General features: G+C 39.0%; 1 long non-coding RNA gene across 1 annotated transcript; it reads right to left on the reverse strand.

Moving 5' to 3' along the window:
- Window positions 1-6784: 6784 nt before the first annotated feature.
- On the reverse strand, window positions 6785-8511 carry LOC129350402 (uncharacterized). The gene is made up of 3 exons (XR_008603801.1): window positions 8452-8511; window positions 7797-7943; window positions 6785-7320 (listed from the first exon to the last, which is right to left on the reverse strand). It is a non-coding gene; the product is annotated as an uncharacterized LOC129350402 (long non-coding RNA).
- Between the last annotated feature and the right edge of the window lie 14416 nt (window positions 8512-22927).

The raw sequence follows: 22927 nt of genomic DNA on the forward strand, positions 1-22927 counted from the left end.
AAAAGTGACAATTTGATTTATGATCATGTTAGTTTGTCAAATTAAAATTTTGGTCCCTTAAAAAGGTCGAGGGCACATCTAAAACATGCTGCAATTCCTCCACCGTACACCTGATTTAGATGTAAATACCCTCAAATTAAAACTGAGAGTCTGTACTTAAAGTGCATCTTGAAAATTGTGTCAACACCCAAATATTTATGGATCTGACTATATGCCTGGGTTAAAAAAGGTATTGAAAGCTTTTATGATTGACACAGAACTTGATTTTGCAATCCTTAACCACCTGAACATCTCTATAATAAATACATTATATGTCAACTCTTATGTTACCCCACTGTAGTGTTACTTCATGATGCACACTTCAGGATTCTGTTGGGGTCAAACCATCTGTTGCAAGACCATGAATCTAACTGGATGTTTGGAAATGCAATCCTGCTGTAGAATGACTTTGGAATGATCTGTCTCCTCCTCGATGGTCTTCATTGACCTCAACACTTAGAGCACAGCGGATCTCCACCCAAAAGTCTAAAGATTTACATTATGAGGACTCGGTTAAGAAAGGAAAACTGGAGTGGAAGTTCTGTCTATAAAGCGATGCAGAAGAAAGAACCCCAACAACAAACAGGAAGTGAAGACGGCAACAGTAGAGGCCTTGCAGAGCATCACCAGGGATCAAACCCAGCGTCTAATAATGAACACACTTGCCGTCTAGCTTCATGATGCACAGTCCAGGATTCTGTGGAAGTCAAACCATCTGTTGCAAACTATGAATCTGTCCGAATGTTTGGAAACATCGTAGAATGACTTTGGAACTATCAGACTCCTCCTCGATGGTCTTCATTGACCTCAACACTTAGAGCACTGCGGATCTCCACCCAAAAGTCTAATGATTTACATTATGAGGACTCGGTTAAGAAAGGAGAAGTGGAGTGGAAGATCTGTCTATAAGGAGACGCAGAAGAAAGACTGTCATCATTCACATCATCACAGATCATCTCTTCCTTTCTGCTACTGCAACCGACTGAAAGACACAGACCTTCTATATCCTCCTCTCCTGCTCCTCCCTCCACTCTCCTATCTGTCTGTCTTGGTGAAAGGCCGGTGTGAGCACAAAGGCCTGCTGTGGTAGGTAGTTACAGAGCTCCATTGTCACACAGCCTTTCTCTATCTGCTCCATCTTAATAAGAGCAGTCATCATTTAGAGTCTAAGTCGCTCTCAGCCTCCTCGCTTTAATTATGACGTATCGATTGTCTCGTTAAGTCTAGTTTGGCTTAATGAAATCTATTGTTACCTCTAATTCTGTCTTCCATTGTCCCGCCCTGCAGCGCTCGGTGTGTGATGTGGACCTGGGCTCTCTTTGTGTTGTCTAATCTGACTCCATGTGTGTGTGTGAGTGTGTTCCTATATGTTTGCGTCTCTGTTTATCTGTGTTTGCGTCTCTAGGTGTGTTATTTTTCAGCGTGTGCATCTTTGCTTCGATGCCTTTAAACCTACTTGTGTGTGTGTGTGTTTCTTAGTGTGTGTCTTTGCGTCAATGGGTCCTCGCTCTAAAAGGCGCCGCTGTCACCGTTTATCTGCTGCTTCCTGATTCCCTTCCATCGACTCTCAGCCAATCAATTCACTAAATGATGCAATTATACGCCCTCCCTCTCCTCCCCCCTCCTCCCCCCCTCACATTTAAAGTTGAGAGGTTTATTTTGGATCAATCCAGACCACTTTGTGTGCAAATTACACAATTGCATTGCCTTCAGATTCCTTAGGCAGCCCAATTGGAGCGAGCCCTGGGTGTGAATGCCTAATGAGAGACCCTGTCCTTCAAAAAGGCTCTGTCCAACACAGGCAGAGACAATTAGAGAGGCGGCAGCAGAAAAAAAACGGCCGTTCCTACTGTTTCTTTACAGGGCCCTGGTCCTCCATATTGGATTCACAGGCCATTCACCAAAATCCATCGGTGTAATGGTGCTGTAGCGCTGATACCTGGTGTCATTTTGAGCCCTTTCATAAGTCTACCCTAAACAGGAGCACTCGATCTGCTGCAATAGAGTTCTTCATGTGCTAGAAAGAACATTTTGTTGAGAATGTCTTCACTGATGGATGTATGAGTCCACTCAACACACAGTTAGGAGGCTGTAGTCTCCATCAGAAGCTTTGTAAGAACCTTCCCTTTAACAAATCAGATTAGGAGGTCTGCCTCTCACCATTTCTGTTAGTTTCTGAAATCAACAATGTCACATTCAAACATATTTCACTGTTCAGCTTGAGTTTGAACATCTCTCTGAACTGTTTTGGTCAGTTTTCATATAAGCAAATATTTCAGTTTAGATCGAATGAGAACCTGCAGCTGAAAAGGTTACAAGAACTTTCATTTATGGATAATGTCTCTGACTGGGGTTCTCTGGAGTCCCAGAGCCTCAGCAATGGCTTTGGAACCCTCCAGACTGATGAATGTCAATGACTTTGTTCCTCATCTGTTCTTGAACCTCTTTAGAACGTGGCATCATGTGCTGCTTTTTGAGACCCTTTAACTACTTCACAATGAAGAGAGGTTCTATTTAGTGATGTTTACATTCAACAAGCCTGGCAGTGATCATATGTGAGTGTGGATGGTGAAACTGAACCCAACTGATGAATGAATTTGGTCATTTGGTAGATTGGTAGCTAAGGGGACAATTACTTTTTCACATAGGGCAACATTTTTCTTTCAATAAATGGTTGGTTTCTTGGTTCATCTTTGTCTTACATTAAATTAGTTTGATGATCTGAAACATTTATGTCACAAATATTCAAAAATAGAACTTTTCTGTAGGGGGGGTACTTTTGCACAGCACTGTATGTCATAACAGCACACTGTTTAAAAAAAAAAACTAAACAAAACATTTTTTTTCTAGTTGTTTTGGATTGTGCAACAATTTGGAAACTTTACCATTCAATCTGCTACAAAAAAGAAAAAAAATATGGTTCTAAACTGCCTTTGTTGTGATCAAGGAGTGGATATTAATGGACAAACTGGAACCATTTTCAACAGGTTGTAGGCCATTTTTATTGTAGGAACTTTGTGTGTCCTTGTGCTTGTTCTAATGTCAAGACCCGCCCCTGAAGAACCTCTCAAGGAGGCAAGATAAAAGGATCTAAGTGGCCTTGTTCTCCTCTCTAATGTTGCCATCTTCACTATAAAATTCACCACATAAGCCAACATAAACCTCCACTGTCCCATTTCCTACATGCTAACAGAACTACAGTCATGTCCAGTAACTACTATTTCTTGTTGTTTTGGCTCACTTGGATTCAAACTGTCAGATCCTACACTGCAGAAAGGTCAAAATGGTCGATGAAGATTTTTACAATTCTACACTTTCATTTTTATCCAAAATGAAATCCATCTGAGAGTAGATACAGATTTAAGATTTGCAGATGAAGAATGAAAAATGTTTTGTACCACAACTAAGCTTGTCAGATGTTAAGAGACAGACCAGCAGCCCTGCTGGTTTTTACTCTACAGTTTAAATAGTTCGTATCATGCAGTATTTGTGACCTGCTTCTCATTTTTCTAACAGCCAAAGTGAAAACGTGAAAATTAATGCCTTGTTTCGGCCTAATAACAGCTTCAAAGCGATGCAAAGGAGCCGATAACAAGTGAAAAACGTTTGCTCTGTGGTTAATCAAACACACATTTATGATTTATTGTCCCCTCATTGGCTTACCCACTGACCTGCCAGTATCTCATTATTTTATGAGTCGGCCTGCCTGACCCGTGAGTTCACTGTGGTCCTGCGGATGATCAATCACTTTTCTACCCCGTCTAACATTGCTCAGCGGTCCGGGGATTCAAACCCACAGCTTGGTCTTTGGGCGGGATCTCGAACCTCTAAGCTACTGTCTCTGACGTCTCTGACGCCACTCAGACTGACGGCTGAGCTGCAGGGCCGGGCCTTTAAAGCAGCCATTCACCCAGATCCCTGCCTGGCCCCGGCCCTCTGCTCGCTCTTCTATCTCGGTCACGTTTAGTTCAGGTTCTAACATCAGTCAGCTAGAAAACACTCTGATCCCTGGCTATGACTAGTCCTCTGAGTGTGTGTGTGTGTGTGTGTGTGTGTGTGTGTGTGTGTGTGTGTGTGTGTGTGTGTGTGTGTGTGTGTGTGTGTGTGTGCCGGACAAATCTAGCAATCTATTCCCAGCAGCAGCTCTGACCAGTCAAACATGGCTGGCAGCGCTTGGCTGACTGGAGGGATGATGGATGGAGGCTTGGTTAGCTCTGCATCATGTTCGGAACATAAAGAGCTCACATGGCAGGCTGACACAGGCCCGTGGTCACGACATCGCAGGTTAGAATCCAGAAATCACAGAGGAAACACACTCACATGCAGAGAGTAGAGCGAGGAAGGTCGGCCGGTTAGCTCCCGGCGGACAGAAGCACAGACTGGGTTTGTACTGGCCAAATCCCAGTGAGCAGAGGTCTAAGCTGGGGTTGTTCAGTTGTAAACTGGGCAGCTCCCAGCAGACAGCAGTATAGGCTGATGCTGTACGAGGTAGCTCCCAGTAGGCCAGGCTTCAGACTGGGTCAATGCTACACCATGTTGGTGTTTCATTCATATTTACAAAGGATAAACCACCATCTATTGATTAAAGAAACACTGTAGGCACAATCTAATGATAATTGAAGGGTTTGGATGTTTGGAAGTAAAGTGGTCTGACCCACTTTCTTGAGAAAAATGGGTTCAAAGTTTTGTGTTTTCAAGAATGGTCTAACATTCGACTGTAACGCTATATTTGGGTTGTGAGTTAGACCACTTTTCCACTAAAATCTTGACCGTAAAATATTACAGAAATGAAATAAAACTCATTTTTTTGTGGGTTAGACCCCTGTGCTTCTAACCCCCTCATGTCATTCTGCTAGTTTTCAGGCATTTTTAATAATTTTCAGCCCATTCTGAACAGATTTAAATAATTTTTGACAATTTTTGAGTCATTTTGTACATTTTGAAGTCAATTTGGGAGGATTTTTGTCATGTCTGACAACTTCTGTGTGATTCTGGACAATATTTGTGCAATTTTGGATAATTTTCAAGTCATTTTAGATACATTTTGCATCATTTTGTCCATTTTGAAATTCTGACTGATTTTAGATAACTTTTTTTTCGATTTTTTTTTTTTACTTTAAATGGGTCAATTTGGGATAAAGTTATGAGGAAGGCATTTTATCTAAGATCTCTGAGTGGATTTCCAAATGACAGTTTGCACTCACCGTTGGACTTTCGACAGTGCTGGATTCTTTTCCATTTATCTCAATGACTTGTGTTGACTAAAGCTATAATAAAGACATTCCTGGTTGTTTTGGCTGCTTCCTTACCTCTCCTCTCTTACAGTACAACATACGCAACAGAGATGCCCTTGAATAAAGCAAAAGCCAAGTGGAGGTAAAAGTAGGCGAGTGAAGCTGTGGACGAGGAAGAAGACAGAGGGGTGAATGTACAAAGAGAAAGAAGAGAGGAGGAAAAGGAGGCAGAGGGCGGAGGCATGCGAAGCCCAAAGCCAGCCCTGTGCTGGGAGAGGAGGAGGGGGGAGGAGGGGGGAGGAGGAGGAGGCCCAGTAAATCAGCCAGCCTCTTGTCAACACCTCCCACCAGCCTCCCCCCAGGGGCTTCTGAAGCCACTGAGCTGAGAATAACAAATGGCCGTCATTGGCCAGGCAAAAAGCTGTGATTATAATTATCACATCCCACACTGACCTTGCATAAACCTTAATCCTTCTCCAATGGAGCATTTAAATAGGCTGCCAACAGCGACAGAGATGAGGAGCGAGGGAGGGAGGGGAGGAGAGGGAGGAGGGGAGGCAGGGAGGTGAAGTGGGACGGCAGGAGAAGGAGGCGCTTCGGGAAACACTGGAGAGGGAGCCGAGACAAATGTAAAGACAAGGAAGTGGAAAGAAAAGAGGGCGAGAGAAGGAGGAGTTAGGAGGAGCAGAATGGAGGAGGTGAAGCAGGAAGTGAGTGATGAGTGTTCGAGGTTCAGCGGCACACCTGGAGGTTCAGCAGTTCAAACACGACGAGTAATGAGGAGGTGAGGCCGCGAGTCAACGAGCAAAAGGAAGGAGAACGGTCCGAACAATCGCAAGGATTCTGAGCAACTTCATCAACCGCAGACTTAACCCTCGTGTCGTCCTGCGGGTCAAAATTGGCCCATTTTGAAGTTTGAAAATGTGAGAAAATATATTTTCACAGTGAAAACTTCCACATCTTCAACATTTTTGGGAAATTTTTAAAAATTTTTTGGTTTAAAAAAAGAAATGTTAAAAAAATGTTTCTTTAAGAACATTCAGAAAAAAATCAACCAAAATCCAGTGATTTTCACTGGATTTTGGTTGATTTTTTTCTGAATGTTCTTAAAGAAAATATTTGAACTTTTACTGATAAATATGGAATAACTTTAGATATTTTTAGGATTTTTTTGGATGATTTTTATTAATTTTTTGAAAATATTTAAAAAATTTTTTAAAAAAATTATTTCTTGCCAAATTTGGGAATTTAAAAATATAACTTTTAAGGGAAATTTTTAAGGAATTTTCTTCCTGAAGATTTTGCAAATTTTTATAAACTGGGGAATTTTTTTTGCTGAATTTTAGTTTTTTTTTTTCAGAGAAAGGAACAGTATTTTTTGGTGCCCGTAAATGAGGACAACAGGAGGGTTAAAGAAAACGCAGAACAAACAAGAGGAGAAAAGTGTGATTAACTGCATTTTGAAGACACAGTCCAGACAATTTTACTGTCCAAAGTTGGAATGCGAGGAACTATTTTTCACATTTTTGAAGCCCTAAACATTCTCAAACACTCAAAGTAATTTGTACACGCATCAGAAATGGCAACAAAATGTATGTTTTTATGCATGTGTGAGGAAAAATGGCTCCATAGTGTTACTACGGGCAGAACGTTTCACCTACATCTACTAAATTTACCAGGCATATGTGGTGAACATCAAAGCCTCTAGGAGACAAACCCTAAACCCAACGGGAAGTCGGCCATTTTGCTTAAACTGTGAGATTTTTTGTTATTTTTGGTCATTTTCAGGGGTTAGCCCCTCATACAGACCTCAAAATTGTCCAGTATATACAACATACCTTAGTGATGAAAAGTTGTCAAAATCTTTCACAGAAGTCTGAAGGGTGTGTCCATGGCGACCCCCTCAATGTTGATGTTCTGCCATGAAACAGGAAGTGTTGTCTAACTGCCGTCTACATGCTCCAGTCTGCCTCCAACTTCATGTTTGATCAGAGTCCTGTCCTGATCACATCCATATGCCAATATCCATGCACAGTCATAGCGCCACCTGGTGACAACAAGAAATGACATGTTTAACATATTAATTTACTATTGTTAGCCGGTTGCCCATAATCATGTTGATTATTCTTTCATCCTCTTTATATTGGCTCCCAGTATGTTTCAGCCTTGTCAGACTGGTTATTAGTAGGGATGTCTGATACTGGCTTTTTTGCCAAAAACCAATATGCCGATATTGTCCAACTCTCAATTTCTAGATTCTAGATTTCTAGATTTGTGGTTTTCTATTTTGATGCTCTTTATTTGAGACATTTCTTATAATAATTCTATAATTCCAATATTTGGATATTCTTAAGAATTAAGGATCTACTTATCATCTTAAAATTAAAAGACTAACTACATCAGATAATAATTTGTCCAAAAAGGTAATTATTGTGACAGGTGTACCTCTTACTCAGATATATTATACTAAAGCAACATTCATAGCATGTGGAGCAGTTGGACCAGAGATAGTCTCTGATTTACCTTTCTGTGTCTGACCTCTGCATGCCTTCATTTCTTTCTCTGAACTCTTCCTCCTCCATCTCCTCTCTGGGATGCTCTTCCTCCTCTCTTCTTTTAGGCTGGGAAAAGCTGCTGGTGGTTCCCTTCCTCTTCATTCTTTACTGTCTCCTACAAGAATCACACTGACTGAACTATGTTTTTTCTTTTTATAATTTTCATTATTAACTATGATACAAGCTGATGTGTACAATTTAAACCTTTAAAGAGATACTTAACATGTAAACGTTTTTTTCAGCTGTAAACTAAATGATATGACTGTACTATGATGAAACACATCAATGTTGGTGTTATTATGACCTTGACACCAAAATTATAAAACCAGCATTAAACAAGCAGAATGTAGTTTTCAAACAGTGCATGAAAACCTGGTGTGACTGGGGGTTTGGTTACACTTTAATGTCATGTAAAGTCTTAGTGAATGTGTCATTTCTTTTGACTTACAGTCTGTTGTCAGAACCACAGGTTGTAATTATCCAAAAAAAAAAAAAAAAAAAGAAAAACTTCCACAGACGATCCCCCACCATCCTTCTGTGGCTGTTCTCTAACACTAGCTAGCTACTACATAGTGAACAGTTATATTAGCATGTAGTCTAATCCAGTCTAACTAGTGTCTTACTGTCACACCGAAGTCCAGCTGTCATCCACATGAGTGAGGTCTAAAAGCAGCCCCCTCAGGGGGGCGTGTCGCCTCGTATCTCTAGCGGCATAGACTTACCGGACGTGACGTCAACATGGTGCATTCGGAAGCACTCGGACATCGGAGTTTCACTCGTTATTCGCTCTTTACAGCCGGCCACAACCTTTCATATACATATTTTTGAATTAGATCGTTCAGAACTGGGGTGGCAGCCGGGGTGGCAAGGCATCTTCTAGGGGTGGCAGTTGCCACCCTGTGCCATCCCAGTAGATCCGTCCCTGTCTACATGAGTTTTTTTAACACACGGTGCAGACGCAAGCACCAGCCTCCTTCAGTTTTTTGCACCAGCAACCAAAGGGCTTTCCGTCTCTGTTTAACCCTTCCAACCACGCGAAGCGCCATTTACTTTGAGATATGTGACGATCAGCGTACGTTTGTCCTTCCGTCTATTTGTCGGTACACAACATTACACAAAAAAGCTGAATAATGGATTTGTATGAAGTTTTCAGGGAACGTCAGAAATGACAGAAGGACCAAGTGCTTTGATTTTGGCAGTGATGCGGCTTATAGTTTGGATCCACAGATTTGTTAAAGATTTCCGTATCACTACGTCACTATAACCATGACAATGGACTCACCTGCAGCTGGATCTCAACGTCTCTCTAAGACCCGCCCCCACTCTACTTCCCATTGGCTAGTGATATTATTTGGTTGAGAGCAAACGCTGCTTTCCCCTCATTCCATTGGTAGACGAACCTGACTGGCAATGTAGACTTATCTGCTTTTTGAGCCAAACGCCGGCGCCACATGTTGTTTACACGCTTCATGACGCAGTTTGATGATGTGATCATTTGCGTGCGGGTAAATGGTGGTGAAATCCAGGTATTATTTTATCCGTTTTCATGATAGGCAAAAACCCGAAAACGATATTGCCGATATTATATATATATATATATATATATATATATGTATATATATATGTATATGTATATATATGTATATGTATATATATATGTATATGTATATATATATGTATATGTATGTATATGTATATGTATGTATATATATATGTATGTATATATATATGTATGTATATATATGTATATATATGTATATATATGTATATATATATACGTATATATATATACGTATATATATACGTATATATATGCATATATATATGCATATATATATATATATATATATATATATATATATATATATATATATACATATATATACATATATATATATATATATATACATATATACATATATATATATACATATATATATACATGTATATATATATATATATATATGTATATATATATGTATATATATATGTATATATATATATATGTATATATATATATATATATATGGGCGTGTGTGTGTGCATAAACAGCTCACATGTAGCTCAATTGAGAAAAAGACGGAGCCATTAATCGAATTATCTCCTTTGAATCTTAAGTTTGACTCCTTGTGCTAATTGTTCTCCTCCTTTTTCACCTACATCTCCTGGTGAATTTTCAGAGGAACTTATGGATATTAGACAAAATCTTAGCCTAAAATAAGAATCACAAGTTTGTCTCCTACGCTATAGAGGAGCAAACTTTGAAGTAGCTCCTTTAGCTCAAAGCTACAAGAACAAAGAATATTATCAATCAATCAATAAATCAATCAATCAATCGGACTTAATTTACAAAGCACAAATGCAACACAAAGTGCTTTACAGATAATAGAAATAAAAATGCAATAAAATCAGTACAAACAACTCATATTCCCTCCACTACAGTCGAGTTCTCAATAAAGAACTCTAAAACACAGTGATTGAGGAACTGAGGAAAAATCTATCCTATAGAAATAGATGAAAATAGAAATAGAATAAGATATAACTTAAATAAAATAAATGAAATAAAACAAACATCTATTCTTAAAATGAAGATGGATAGACACAAAATAAATAAATGAATATATATACATATGAAAACAGAAAAAGAACAGATAAAAATGAAGTAAAACTATGCAAATAAATTGAGAAATTAATAAATAAAACTAATTCTAGGAGAGTAAAAAATAAAAGCCGTCAAATCAATCAAGCAGTGAAAGTGTAGATGATATTTCCGTTTGGTTAGTCGGATCTAGTCGCAGCGTCCGGTCGTTTTCAGGTACTAAACATTTTCCAAACGCTCACAGAAATGTTCTTGTAATGATTGAAAGACTGAAACGTCCACCATGTTCTCTGTCTCTCTCTGGGTGGGTGCATGTGAGCGAGGGCGAGCCTCGGGGAGGTCAGAGGTCAAGTGGTTTGACCCCGAGGTCAATTGAGTGGTGCTGCCCTCACTACTGCAACACACACACACACGCATGCATGCACGCACACACACACACACACACACACACACACACACACACAGCTATATGTGTGTGTTTGCACCTCAAACAATCATAAGCACTTTATTCTTTACTATTTTAACATTAACAGTCAGAATAAATTGCTAGATCTTTATATTTTCTCCACCCAATAATAATCTGTATATAAACACTTAATAAATACCTTATATCATACAGTTGTAAGAACATTTTTATAATTTTATAAGATAAGATCCCTCTCTATTTTAAGAATAGATGCTTTATTTCATTTATTTTAGTTATTTATCTTGCTTATCTTTGTTTTATCTCATCTGATGTCTCCTCATTGCACGTGTTCCTCAGTTCGTCAGTCACTGTGAATAACTTTTCTTCTTAAATAAGAAATTGCACACATGTGTCCATGTCTCTAAGAAAATGTTGACCCCCAGATATGCTAAAATACCGGCCAACAGTAGTAAAATACACGTAAAACTACAGAAATATTTGAGGAATATGCAAAATGTGTACAGGAACTATACTTGAAAACATAGTGATCAGTTTAAAGTTAGAGATTAACAATAGTTTAAGATAAACAGTTAACAGTTTAAGGATCGTTTTGCTGTTTTGCAAGCATACCTTCTGCTGATAGAAAGAAACAAGAGTACAGATACCTGATAATTATAGTAAAAATGTATTCTGATGAGTGACTCCTTATAATAATCATGTATATTTTGTTGCACCAATGAAACTGTGATCTTTATTTTTGGACAAATCTCATCTTGCTTCCAAATCGTTGTGTATATTATTATTATAATTATTATTATTATTATTATTATTATTATTATTATTATTATTATTATTATTATTATTATTATTATTATTATTATTATTATTATTATTATTATTATTGCTATTATTATTATTAGTGTTGCAGCAGTATAGCTGTTGTAAAGAGATTAGTCATGTGACCTTCCATTGAGTGTGTGTTTGTTAAATTGATTCAACTGAATAAACTATAAAGTGGATTTATTATTGTGATTCGGTGGAAGTGGGGGAATTACAATCACAGTCAGATAGTGTAAAGCAGGAATGGATTAAATTAACTAACTGTTCACACTGCTTTACATTACGCTCTCTCTCTCACACACACACACACACACACACACACACACACACACACACACACACACACACACACATGCATGCAGTACTTGCACGTAAACATGCGCACATTATTCTTTCCTCCCAGACACACATGCACACAGATATGAGCGCTCGTGGACACAGTGCAGGCCACCGGTGCTGCGCTCCCAATCCATAAATCATAATGTTTCAGCAAAAGCAGAATTTCATTTCCCTGCCGGCGCCTTATCAGGCCGAGGAGGGATATACAGCCCATCACCGTGCTCGTTTATTATCTCCGTGAATAGGCTGTGGCAGGGATAGGGTTATAACCTGGCGAGAGCAGGCACGAGACTGGATTAGACTATTAACTGGAATAGCATATCAGGGCTAAGTCTATTACCTAAAGCGCCCGGTATCATGCTCCCCTCCAGATATTCGCTATCCAGATGCAGCCGCGGCCACGCTGGGAAGTCTCTTTCATTTGTTCCATTATTATCTATTCTCTCTCTCTCTCTCTATTGATTTGCACAGTTGAGTGAATCGGTGTCCCTGCAAACCCACTCTGGCCCCGATCTGACGCCTCGGCTTGTTAAAACGCTACAGTATCAGCTTGTCAGGCTTCAACACACCGACTCCGAGGCTTATTATTATTATTATTATTATTATTATACTCTGGCACCTGCTGTGAACAGCCACGTCACACTTACTGGTTTGGTTTTAGTGTTACCCTGGAGTCTGGAAACACTGGAGAACAGTCACTGGCAGCGCAGATTTTTATGCACTGCTAATTTGAAGTTGAAAAGGCTTTAAGGGTGAAATAAACACCAATGAACCGTTGATTACCTGGGCTGGAGAAAGAAAGATTGTGTATCTCAGCCCCTAGTAATACGTAGATCAGGCAGAACATTGTGACCACCTGTCTAATGTTGTCTTGATTCCTGACCCATCTAATGGACTCCACTAGACCTCTGAAGGTGTGCTGTGGTATCTGGTCCTCAAAGATCCTGTAAGTCTTGGAAGTTGCAAGATGGGACCTCCATGGATTGGACTTGTTTGTCCAGCACATCGAACAGATGCTCCACTGGATTGAGATCTGGAGAATCTGGAGGCCAAGTCAACACCTTGAACCGGTTGTTGTGCTCCTCAAACCATTCCTGGACCATTTTTGCTTCATGGCATGGTGCATCACCCTGCTGACAGAGGCCATGAGGGAATACCTCAGCATCCACCTGCTCCTGAAGGATAAAGGACATTCCTTTGAGGACAGCAACATCTACATATTGGACAGTGAGGAGTAAAGGAAGCCATCTATGTCAAATTGGGACAGCCATCTCTAAACAGAGGAGAGGGTTTGCGACGACTTATCAAACACCTATAACCCAGTGATAAGATCTCTCCCAGAAAGTTTCTCCATCGCTAACATCTTGAGTTGCTCCTGACTTGACAGATTCACATCCGTTGTATAAACTTTCAGCTCCACCACCATGATTGCTGTCGTTGCTGGTGGACCTCCTGGTTTCACAACAATCACACCTGGAGACATGTGAGTCCTGGTCGTTAATGGACCATCAGCCATGTGACCTGGAGGGACTATAAATTCTGTAACTTCCCATTCGTCAGTTAGAACTGTAGAAGCCTCTTGGATGACGATGAAACGTCTTCAAGAACTTACAAGAGAAGTCCGGTTGTTTTCTACTGACGCTCCTACGATCAGGGAATGATGTTTCCATGAAAGTGTATCCATGGTCTGCAGCAACGCTTAGGTAGGTGCTACATGTCAAAGTAACATCCACAGGGATGGCAGGACTCAAGGTTTCCCAACAGAACATTGCCCAAACCATCAAACGGCCTCCATCGGCTTGCCTTCTTCCCATAGTGCATCCTGGTGCCATGTGTTCCCCAGGTAAGTGATGCACCCGGCCACTTATGTGAATTTGGAGTCATTTTGGACAATTGTTTATGCATTTTGGACAAGTGTTTGTCATTTTGGACTCATTTTGGATAAACGTAGGTCATTTTGGATGGAGTTCACTTAAATTTTGACACATTTTATGAATTTTGGATAAGTTTTAGTCATTTGGGACATTTAGAAAAAATATTTTTGACAAGATTTATGTCATTTTAGACCCATTTTGAGTAATTTTGAGAATTTTGTAGCCATTAAGGACACAATTTTTCATTAAACATCTTAATTAGCTAACAGGTTAACAAGATTTTCGACCCAAACATCCATCTTTTAATCACAGCTGTAAGGTGAGATGCTGCACTCTTTTGAATTAATGCAGCTTTACCCCAACTCCTGAAATTTGAAGCCGCAGGTTAAAAAGGATCGATAGCTCTTGTGTCGTTCCCATTTGATGACATTTCAGCCAAACCTGTGCCATCGTGCTCCTGCCCAACGGAATGAAATGTTCAGCCGACATGTAAAATCCACAAATCAATTCTTTAAATGGTTTGGAGACGCGCCGCCCAGCAGCGGTACACTTCCCTGAAATGGTATTATACGCTGAGAGCGAATTACCATCACAACAATTTGTTAATCTTTTCCAGATTTCGCCTCCCGCTGAGTTTGACATTAGTTCGACATCAGTATGCTGAGATGGAAGTCAGCGGGCAGCTAATGGGACATTTTCACAGAGCAGGGCACACTTTATCTTTTATTAATTACATTCTTGTTATTTTCACAATTTTTATTTCAATTAAATCACCAAACCGGTGAAATCTATCCGCCCATATGTCCGTCTCTCTCCCTCTCTCACATGCTACATTTTTAATACTTTCTTTTCTTTCCCCATCACATTCTGTCCACCTTATAACCATCTTTTGATGTGAAATCCATATCATGCTTTAGGAGACGCAGCAGTAAAAAGGTACAACTTCAGCTTATTCTTACCTTTTGTCTTGTGGATTTAACACAAAAAAAAGTTGCAGATTTTATGTGCAGGGGTGAATTATAGTGATATTACTCTGGAAAACGAATCGGTGGAAGCTGAAGAATTTCAAAGAACACACTTGATTACATCACTAAAGGAATAATGCAACCTGTGAGAGATTATTGACACCATTCTGGAGTCAGAAAGTGCAGAGACAGGAAGCAAAGGTAAACAGCTAGCTTGGTTTGGTCCAAAAATACAATTAAAAAAGTGATTTTTGACTATTTTCAAGTCATTCTAAACAAATTTTCATCGTTTTAGATCATTTCTGGAAAAAATTCTGTAATTCTGCATCATTTTCAAGTCATTTTGGACACATTTTGAATGATTTTGGATCATTTTTGAAGCATCTTGGATAATAAGGGTTTGGAAGCAGAGTGGTCTGATCCACTTTCTGCAGTTTTTGAGAAAAATGGCTTCAAAGTTTCATGTTTTCAAGAATGGTCCAACATTCCAAGCGCCACTGTAATGCTATATTGAGTTGTAGTTTAGATCACTTTGCCACTAAAATCTAGACCAGAAATTATATAAAATTCAGTTTGGATTATTTGTGGGTTAGACCACTCTGCTTCTAACCCCCTCAAGTTTTATGACAAATCACATTCTGGAATAATTTTTCATCCAAACCAACTGAATCTAGATGTGAATAGTGGCAGCAGCTGATAACTTCTGTACTATACCTTCATTTTTACAATAAATGTGTGGTCTGGTTAAAAAAAAGAATAATAAATGTTCTAAAAATTGAACAAGTGATGTTTGAAGGTGAGGAAGGTGGTCAGCAGGCGGACTCACCTAATTTCTTGTGTGTAAAGGAGGTGAAGATTGTATTTTACAGCGCTTCTCTATCGCTGTAAGACTTAAAACAATTTAAAAAACAACATTGACAAAGAAAATCTTAAAAATAATCCCATAGCTACTCAAAAAAGTCACATTTTGGCAGCGCCTATCTCTCAAGCAAACACCATCTACTCTTTAAATATGCTGCTCAATTCACTCCTACTCACTTCAGCTCTACCATCATACAGCACGGTGGACGATTCTACAGCCTGGATGCAAACAAATCTGTAAATAACATCAGTGCACACGCTATAAGCTTGGAGGCATTTCTAGATGTCTCCCTTAAAGCTAAACATGTGGAATCAATACTGACTGATGCCTTTTGAAACAAAAGAAACGTTCACCTAAAAGGAAAAATCCCTCCACTTGGTATTGCCCAGTGATGTCACCATAAAACCAGTAAGTGCTGGGCCAGCCTCCTCCCAGATTAGTCCTGCAGGTGAACAAAAGAAAGAAAGGTAAGAATGAACAAAAGAACAAACAATTCAACCACATTTTATGAGTAACTTAATAAGGGAAAACTGAAGCAAATTAATGGCTGTTTGTTTGTTCTTTAATCCCCCATATGATGGATGTAAACATAATATTAACACAAACAAGCCTGGGATAGCATGAGCTGCTGTCAAATTAGATCCAACAATGTATGAAAAGTCTCAAGGAGCTCTTTCAGCTGTTACTTTCACACCAAAGCTGCTAGCAGGAAGTTAGAAAGCTCAAACAGGTAAAGGCTCAGGACATGAAGCAAGGAGAACATCCAGGACGCTAGAAGATGTTGCTAACTCGAGCACAAGGCAAGCAATTTTATTTCAAATTTTCAAATAAGAGGGCGCCATCTTCAAGTCCACCATCTGGTTCTTATAATGCAAACTTTACCGAAGAAGTGGTGGATGTGACGATATCAAGCCTTTAGCTCAGTGTTAGCATTAGCATAAGCATTTTTTTTTTTAAAATTAACTTTCTTTTTCTTTACACTTTCAACAACTGGCTATCTTCAGCCTCTCTTTATTAATGTAGTGGTGCAACAATGTTAGCTTAAAAGTGGCGCCAGCTAACAATAAGCTAAATATTTAAGGCTAACTTAGCCAGTGTAGCTAATAAAGAGCCAAAACAAATGTGAGAGGTTGTTTTCTCAACAACTTTTGAAATTCACATCAAATAATTGTATATGCACAATCTAACATTAGGTTAGTCGACTTATAAACCCTCCTGTTGTCTTCATTTACAGGCACCAAAAAATATTGTTTCCTTGCCTGAAAAAATCCAAAAAATCAGCAAAAAAATTCCCCAAATTTCTGAAAATTTGCAAAACCTTCAGGAAGAAAATTCCAAAAATTCCTTAAAAGTTTCCCTTAAAAATTTTTTTTTTTTAAATTATTATTAAAAAAAAAAATTCCCCTAATTTGTAAAGAAAATTCTTGTAAATATTTTCAAAAAAATGAGTAAAAATCTTCCAAAAAATCCTAAAAATATCTAAAGTGATTCCATATATATCAGTAAAAACTTCTAATATTGTCTTTAAGAACATTAACATAAAAATCAACCAAAATCCAGCGAAATTCACTATATTTTGGTTGATTTTTTGGGGAATGTTCCTAAACATTTTTAACATTTCTTTTTTTCCCACCAAAAAATGTTCAAAGAGTTCCCAAAAATGTTGAAAATGTGGACATCAGAAGTTTCACTGTGAAAATATTTTTTCCCCCCACATTTTCAAACTTTAAAACGGGTCAATTTTGACCCGCAGGACGACACGAGGGTTAAACAAAAGTCCACAAGTGTTGAGCTGAAACTGGCTGTTCCTACTTAGTGTCTTAAACTAAGTGCATGTTAACTACTGAGAAGGTGTTTAAATTGCATAAAATATCGTTGGGTGGGACACCTGGCTGAAATTAGTGAGATTAACCAACTTCCACAGTAAGAATTAGACAGTGTGGACTCTCCTAAAGACATACACATTAGTTTATACATTGCTTGATACTACAAATGACTAATATGTGCAGAAAGGTAAAAAGTTGTGTGTCTTGAAGGCATCATTCATGGAAAAATCAGATGGCACGGCCCAGGCAGAGGTTCGAAGCTTAGACTTGATTAACTATCAAGGTTTAAGGAACCTCAGAGGATTTTAAGGCTATCAGTGGACATTCTTACTGTTCATTGGCCTTCAAGACACTCCCTTATCCTATTAAAATCATCTCATCTGTAACTCATGGGACATTTGGACTGTCTGGTTGTGGAGACTGCAGTGTCTCAGTGTGTGAGATGTTTGCTGGACGCTGTTCTTACTCTAGTTTGGTATCAGAAGCTCATGAGATGAAGGAAGAGTTGAATGAGTAGAACATATTTATCGTTGCTTCACTCACTTTTATTTCAGCCAAAGCAGCACGACTTGTTCTGATTTCTCACCGCTTGCAGAGATTTTTCTCCTAAAAGAGCCATTTTGGGCGATGCTCAGTTGATAAATATTGGAAATATATTATCTCACAGAGTGGATTAGTGCAGGTTTCGTCTCACCAGCAGCTTGGAGGAAGGAATTTTCTCTTTGCCGGTGTGAACGGGGTTAGATATGAGTGTTGTCTGAGGTGGACCTGAGCAGACGTGAACCTACACCGACTAATATGAACATATGAACACGAGCTTTGATGGAGATGAGACGTCTCATTGGCCCACGACTGGCTGACTGGCCGTTCGTCTAAGAGGAGGAGGCATCTGTGGCTCTGACAGCTGATTGGTGGTCTGACGCTCCTCGGGATGCAGCCATGCGTTGGATTGGCTGCACGCCTCTCAGCCAAACTGACACGCTAATGTCATTGAAGTAGACAGTGATAATGTCATCCCAGGTGGATAATGCATTTTGACGAGGCTGGGACGGCGGGATTATCGCCGTGACAATGAATCAAGACAACGAAGCTGCCGTTAAAGGAGATGATCAACCCTGACACCTCGCCGATGAATAACTTTATTATTTTCTATTTTAATTTAACATTTTCCTCTAATTTGTCTCCTTTAATCTAACCTTTATTTAAGCAGGCAGGCATTTAAGAATGAATTTGGTTTCAGACTGACAGCCAGGCAGCTGGGATTATAGTGTGATAGTATGTGAAGGAGATCTGGATGGAAATGTGGTGTCTCTGATTAATATTACTGCATGTCTCTCTGTAAAATGAGCCCTCTGTAAAAAGTATATACACTACAGTTCAAAAGTTTGGGGTCACTTAGAAATGTCTTTTGGCCTGGACTGTATATGCACAATACACTTTTTATCGCAACCCTTTTGGTTGCACAAACACTGTGGTTCTTTCATATCGGCCCACTCATAACAAAACAGTTACACTATGGAGGCCTGTTTTTACAGTTCTACAATTTAATTTAGCAAATGCTTTTATGCACAGCGACATACATCTGAGAGTGGATACAACACAAGCAACTGTCTTTTACTGTCTAAAAGTCTGTACAGCTACACATAATGTCCAAAAACATCCAAAAACCACTTCAGACAAAGCATATAATACATATACTATGAGATGCATCGTTTATTTGAATGCATATTGTGCAAAATGTCAATTAAATTGTGCACAATATGCATTAGAAAAAGATAGTACGACAGAAAAATGAAATGAGCTGTTTTCAGTCACAGTAGCACAGAATACACGTTTTCATCCACTCTGATCTATATCCTTTAATCCAAATTTAGACATGGCATATCTCTAGGATACAACCAGTCATTTAACTTTGCAATTAGTTTAAAAATGTGTTTTTTTCTCCGTAGCTCTCAGACCTTCACTCCTGCCATTTTTCCTTTTCTTTCTTTTCTCAACTCATAACTTGATAAAGCAAATCCAGTCGATCTGACAACATTTTCAAGCAGTAAGAATGATGAATACATGTAGATTCAATGGACAAAAACTGCAGGATGTCCCTAAAGACTGGACACACAGGCAAAAATACATATTTTCAAGAAATGAAATGAAATTCATCTGCGATCAAATTTAATCTGTGGAGGCAAAAAAATACAGTTAATGAGATTTCCTGTGTCCAGACTTTAGAATAGCTCAGTTCAAAATTTGAAACTCATCAGAGCACTTCGAGTTAAAGAGAAAATGTCGACTGACACAACTAAAAGAGATGTTTTACAGAGAAAGCATTGTCTAGTAGATGAAGACTGGTTGTGACTCAGTATCTGGTCTGAATTGTGTTGTTACGGTTAGAAAGCTGACTAGCAGAGCTCTGTAACGGAGCTACAGTTAGAACAGACCTTAACCAGGTCATAAGAGGTTCTGCAGGGGTTGAATGATCCAGACTGAAGCCGTGACTCATTAGTTTACAGTCAGTCAGACACAGCAGTTCTGTGTGATACGCTTCTGGTGGCTCCATGTCGTTTAAAGCTGCAAAATTTCTCAACTCCTGCGGTGCAGCTCTGCAGAAATTCTCTTTTTTTGTGGCAAACTGTCAGTGTGTGGATTCTTCCTTCCCAAAGTAGAGATCAGGTGAATGTTAGTTTCAGTTCTTGTGCAGGAAAAAATACATATTGTGACGCGTCATATGACTAAAGCCCTGCCAAAGCTGCTAAATGATCTTTCTGACCTTCTGCCAACTACAATATCTACCCAAAGAGCAGAGAGAATCCTCAGAACTGATGCTGGCATTGCTTGCATGTACTGCTGCTCTGTTGGTGTCACTTCTCCTGATATCCGTAAACATTACTCACAACTTACACCACCGTTCAGAAGTTTGGGGCTGACCCAGAAAATTTCCTGTTTTCCATGAAAACTCCTACTTTTATTCATGTGCTAACATAACTGCACAAGGGTTTTCTAATCATCAATGAGCCTTTCAACACCATTAGCTAACACAATGTAGCATTAGAACACAGGAGTGATGGTTGCTGGAAATGTTCCTCTGTAACCCTATGGAGATATTCCATTAAAAATCAGCTGTTTCCAGCTAGAATAGTCATTTACCACATTAACAATGTCTAGACTGTATTTCTGATTCATTTAATGTTATCTTCATTGAAAAGAACTGCTTTACTTTTAAAAATAAGGACATTTCTAAGTGACCCCAAACTTTTGAACAGTACAGTCAGTTAGTTTTTTGGCTTTTTAGAAAAAAGATCCAGTGTTTTGGCACCAACTGTTTAATAATTGTCTCTGTGCAAAAGCATTGGCACTAGGACTGAAACGATTATTCGAGTAATTCGAACAATTCGAATATGCTATGCTAAATTCTCTGCCTCTTATATTTTAGTGGTGTATGTACACGTATGTGTCCAGTTAACCAACATTGTCTAAAAAAGAGCAGATGGAACAGTGAGTGTTTATCTCTGTGTGATCTCTATAAGTAGAAAGATTCAGGAGATCATGCATCACTCTTGCATGGGGTTTTTAAAGTGCAAAATCTTCATAATTCACGTTTACGTTTAGAGAAGCTGCACTGACTCATGGAGACTTCTCCAGATCTGCAGACAGGCCACTCCTCCACACAGCAGCAGATTAAAGTTATTTCCACAGAGTTAGAGGCTGCTTCCATAATAGCCTCCTCTATTGCACAGCCTCTTATGTGCTGATTCAGTCCGACAACACAGTTCAGTCGACCTGCTCCTCCTCTGTGTTTGTGACAGACCAGCCGCTCCCATTGAGATGCAGATCTGCGCTAATTAACTCCCATGTTTAAGGAAATTAAACATTATTCTTGAGAAAAGAGTATATGTGGGCCAGATAAAAGCAGGAGTGTGTTCCTCTGTGACAGACATACATTTATTCACATTTCCACCCCCCTCCTCCTCCCCAGCCCTCTACTAGCCAATTTCATTTCAATGTAAAATGAGGAGATGAGGCCGAGGCTTGCGGCTAATAGAAAACAATGAGGGCCGCTTTATTCTCTGGAGGCAGTTCTGCGGGTGTCAGCGCTCTCTCTGCAGGCCGCACAGCATTCAGAGACAAAGAGGGAGAGCAGCGAGGCCAAGTGGCTCTTCTAAAACACACAGCAGCTTATTAACCCCAACATGCACACGCACGGCAGCACGGCGGCAGGCTGCACGGCCGTATCAGCCGGTAGTATATGGAGGTTATATTCAGGTTGTAATGGTGTTATTAAAGCAACAAGCTCAGGCTGAATAGAGAGAAAATCCTATTAAAATAATTATACAGGCCTGGGAGAGCAGTGTGTGTGTGTGTGTGTGTGACAGTGTCCCTGCATATGTTCAAATACAATGGTCCGAATGTGTGTGTGTGTGTGTGTGTGTGTGTGTGTGTGTGTGTGTGTCCTGGGCTTACTAATGTGTAGTAATTGACTCTGCTAATAGTGATTGCCAGCTAATTTTATTGCAGCTTCTCGTCAGCCCGGAGCTTAATTAGAATGTATCACTGCTACATTCGCTCCAACCAGACCCTCCTTAAGAAATAATTATTCCTACATGTAATTATATCGTTGTGAAAATGATACCGAGGAGCACTTCACATGCAAGTTTCCATTCGTGACACGCCTAACCTGCATCATCGCATTTCTAGGTGAAATATTAAGGCGGTAAGTTGAAGATTAGTGCGACTTATCCTGTTTGAAAACGTGTGGAATTGTTTTGTTAAGAAGGCAGGGAGTGTGATTCCTTGAAAGAAGCTCATAAATTCATTTAAACATCTGGAAAAAGCTCCTCAAACAGCTGCTGTTGTCGAGGACTACTTTCAGCGGCGGATTAATCTACGTTTGGTGCTCCGGTTCATATTTCTGCACTGTGTTTGTTGGGTTCATTCTGACAAACTGTGTTCATGTGTTTTTAATAGTTTGTTTACGTGTTAATATGCAACGATTTAATATACAGTAGTCACAGGGGCTGTTTTCTGCATAGAGTAGTTTTATTTTTAATCATTTTTCCTGATTCTTCTAAGATTCAGTTCAGCTTGTGCTGTTTTTTTTGTTTCTGTTTTTGTTTTGTTATCAATGACCATTAACTCTCAGCAACAACACTGAAAGGTACACTCAATAAATAAATGAATAACTATAATAAATTAAGAATAAAAATTTAATTAAATTAAAAATGAAAATTAAATGAAATTTAAAAATTAAATAAAAATAAATTCAATTCAATTAAACAAAAAATTTAAATTGAAATCAAATGTAATTCAATTTAAATTAAATAAATAAATAAATGAGTAAAATAAAACTTGGAATTAAAATTAAATTTAATTAAAAATGAAAATTATATTAAATTA

This window comes from Amphiprion ocellaris, chromosome 13 (assembly GCF_022539595.1).
Source record: "Amphiprion ocellaris isolate individual 3 ecotype Okinawa chromosome 13, ASM2253959v1, whole genome shotgun sequence".
Lineage (NCBI taxonomy): Eukaryota > Metazoa > Chordata > Actinopteri > Pomacentridae > Amphiprion > Amphiprion ocellaris.